General features: G+C 31.0%; 1 pseudogene; it reads left to right on the forward strand.

Annotated features, from left to right (window-relative positions):
- The first annotated feature begins 1,773 nt into the window (after positions 1-1,773).
- Positions 1,774-2,319, forward strand: LOC141817638 (uncharacterized; annotated as a pseudogene).
- Positions 2,320-3,942: the final 1,623 nt, after the last annotated feature.

The following is a 3,942-nucleotide window of genomic DNA, read 5'->3' on the forward strand; positions in this document are numbered from 1 at the left end:
GATCGGTTAAAAAAAAAATTGATTTATTCGATTTTTGATTAATTCGGTTCGGTTCGGTTCGGTTCAATTTTAACCGAAAACTCAGCCCTACTTCTACCCCTTCAAAGCTCCGAGATCAATCTTTTCGGCTCTCCCTCCGCCCAAGCTACCCTCCTCTTTCCGTTCTAGTTCCCTCCATCTTGGCAAAGAAGACGCCCATGAGGAAGAGAAAAGTGGACATTTCCCACGGGAACGCCTTCCTCTACCCCTTTCGCATCTCAAAATTTGAAATTTTCGGCTCTTCCTCGGCCTAAGAATTCGTCCTCTTCTTCATTGTTTTCTACCATTTCGCCTCCAAAATCCAAAAAATTGGGTCCCGAAAAGTCCATGAATCCCTCCTCTTTTAATCAAAACCCTAATAGGGCGTCCAATTTAAACTCGTTGAAAATTAATCGAAAATTTTGAGTCAAGTTCTCTTCGTAACTGATTCTACATGGTACTCTTTATAAATTAAAAATAGGGGTGCCCTTATCTATTTAAACATAAAATTAAAAAACATTTGAGAACTCTAAATACAGTCATAATTTTGTTTGGAATATTAATATTAGTGAACATTTTTGTTGATGATTGGTATTGAAATTGAATGCTTAAATAAATAAATCGTTATTACATAGAAGTAAGAGAGTACTACATCAATCTCGATCACCTTGATCAATCATCTAAACAATTCACTCACAATAAAATAAAATAAAATAAATCAGAAGAAACAGTGACGAATAGGGGTGAATAAAAATTTGATTAAATCAAATAAATCCATCGAACCGATCGAATTTAAAAATTCACTTCAGTTATTTTAAAATAACTTTATTATTATTTTTTTAAAAAAATTGGTTAATTCGGTTCAATTTTAAAATTTTTTATTTGATTAAATCGAATAAACCAAATTAATCAAAATAATTTATAAATAAATAAATTTATAAATCCTTAACTAATTGATAAATTTTTTCTAATATTTAAAATTTTTGATTATTTCGGTTAATTTGATCAACAATCGAATTAATCGATAGTTTATTGGTTCGACTTGTTCGATTTTTATTTAAAAATTTAATCAATTCAGTTAATTTAAAAAAAATCGGTTATGTTCAATTTTGATTAATTCGATTCGATTTCAATTGAATACTCACGAATCAATATAGGGAAGAGGAGGTGATGAGGCGGCGCGAGGAGCTAGAGCAAGAGTACATGCGCATGATCGTCCGACTGAGGGAGAGGCAGCAAAGCCACCAAGAGATCTCGACGTTGGCGGCGATGACATCACCGTTGCAGTAGGCAAGGTTGGCCTTGGGCCAAGGCGACTGCCCAGGGCCCACAAATTGGCAGGACCTTAATTTTTGGATTAAATTTCATATTCTTAGCTTTTAATTATTATCTCTTAAAAAATATTAAAAGTATTCTTTGATCGGAACAAAAAAAAATGAGCGGTCAACTCTGTAATTCTTTGCCCATCTGCCTATCCAAAAAAAAATTGAATGGTCAACTAATTTTTGAGCTCTAATCGTTGATCCTTTTTATGTTCATTCCGTCATGCACAAGCACCAGATCTCGATAAGTTGTGGATTCTCGTCACAAGATCCTTTTTCTGTTCATTCCACTGGTTGTGGATATCTGTCGCGAATTGACCCCACAGGCCACAACCGCTTTACAGTTTCACACGCGGTGAAACTGCCTCCCATATTAGATTTTATTGTTCTTTACTTATTGCTTATTGTTTATTGTTCATAATTATCTGTCATCATGAAACAACTATCTGTATATCAAAAAAGATAAAAAGAGGAAGAGATAGTCCAAAGCTTAAGAAATTCATTGAATATATATTTTAGTAAAGAATCACATGACACAACGGAAAACTTAGTTCAGATTTTAACTAATGAATCAAATGCAAATGAAGATTTTGTTGAAAATAAGAATGATGAAAATAAAGAATTTGTGAGAAACGAAAGTCATGAAAATGAAAAATTTGTAGAAAATGAGAACGAAGAGAATAAATATTTTAATGATTTAGATGAAACTAAAATTGACAAATCTAAAGATATTGATAATTGTTGTGATGATGAGCATACAAACGAATATCAATGTTCGACACCAAGATATGATTTGAACATATTTGATATATGAGTTTGGGATAATCTTGATACAAAAATGATAGATTTACTTGTAAAAAGAGGTTTTAAAAGAGAAGATATTCTTAAATTTCTTTTAGATAAAGAATCTCGACACTTTTCTCCTACTTACTATGTTCAAATGTTATCAAATGGTGAGACTCGTGATCGAAATGGTTAGTGCACTAAATAGAGTGTAACTTGTCCATTTTGAATTCATTATATATGTAAACTTTTTTATATTATGAATCTACTAATTAACTTCTATTAAGCTGCAAATGTATAAATTAGTGTCTTTCAAAGCAATATGTAACTTTTAATGAGTGACTAGTTAATCAATTTTTTTTCAGTAGTCTATATGTTTAATTTTTGCATGATAAAATTATTATCTTGTTACTAGTCAAGCGAGGTATACAGGTCTTCGAACTGTGTTGTATGTTCACCAACTTCATGCTTGTAATTTATATTTTTATTTCCTTCTCTTATTTTTAGCCATACATGTCTTTAAATTTCCTATATTTTTCCTTGTGCATCAAAATGTTTTTCTTGATGTTTTGATATGATAAAATTTATACCTTTTGGTGGAAAAGACAAGGAAATATTATGAGCGGTTATAAAAAAAAATTCAATGTTCGATGACGACCTTAATCTAGTTTGGAGCTTCTTCACTACGAAGAAGAAAAAGAGTATTTCAATGGAATTTGTAATGACAATTCAAAAAATTCTGATTTTTTTTGTTCTTGTTTGTATACTTTAAAAAAATGATAAATCTCAGTCAGTCTCATGGACTCAATCCCTGGGCGACCGGCCCGATCCCACGGAAGTTTCCCACCGACCACCAGGGTATACAAAAATTATTCTTTTTAAATAAGAAAAATTATTATTTTTATTCTGGAACTCTAGTTGCTTGGAGAGGTATACAAATTTTTTATCTTGAAATTTTTATTGATTGAAAATCATAATTTATTAAGTTCTAAAAATTAAATATATGTTACTGTGTCAAAATTTAAAAATTATAATTTCGTCCAACATCCTTATACAATAAAAACCGACTTTGCGTGGGGGGCAGCTCCCTGGCGCCTTCTCCGATCCCAACTCCACCTCCTTCGGGCTGTAGACCCACCTCACCAAGCACATCGATAGGTATTGATCGTCCTCGATCTTCCCGTTGCTTCTGTAGTCCTTCCTTCCTTCCTCGATCGCGTTATTATTTATTTAAAGAGAGAGCAGAGCGGCGGAGAATTGTAGAAGTTCTGTTCATGTGACTCTGCGAATACTTGGAAGATTCGAGCACGCCGACGTGGAACGACAATAAGCGTTGACTGAGTTGGTTAGATCTTTGAGAAGATCTAGCTGCACGACACTCAAATTGCACGTGGTCGAAGAGCCCAAATCTTTGAGTCATTATAAACTGAATCGATTTCAACCCATTTAAGGGCCCATAACCAAGGCATCACCGCGTGTATAGAACTAATATTTAATTAAAATTAAGTTGAATCAAAATTTTTTAAACTAATTGAATCAATTAAAATTTTAAATTAAAATCGAATAAATCTGATAAAATATTGATTAATTTAATTTTTGATTAAATTAATCGAAATAATTAAAATTTTTAAATAGTATAAAAATTTATTAATTAATTAAAAATTTATAATTTTATTTATTTAGAAATTTAGAAATTATTTTTTATTTTAATTAATTCAATTTATTTGATTTAATTAAATAAAAATTTTTAAAATTAAAATTAAACTGAATTAATAGAATTAATCGATTTTTTTTTTTTTAAAAAACAGAAATCCCCAAA

The sequence above is a fragment of the Curcuma longa genome, unplaced genomic scaffold (assembly GCF_044706935.1).
Source record: "Curcuma longa cultivar G26 ecotype Majalengka, Jawa Barat unplaced genomic scaffold, ITB_CL_G26_1.1 contig_21360, whole genome shotgun sequence".
NCBI lineage: Eukaryota > Viridiplantae > Streptophyta > Magnoliopsida > Zingiberales > Zingiberaceae > Curcuma > Curcuma longa.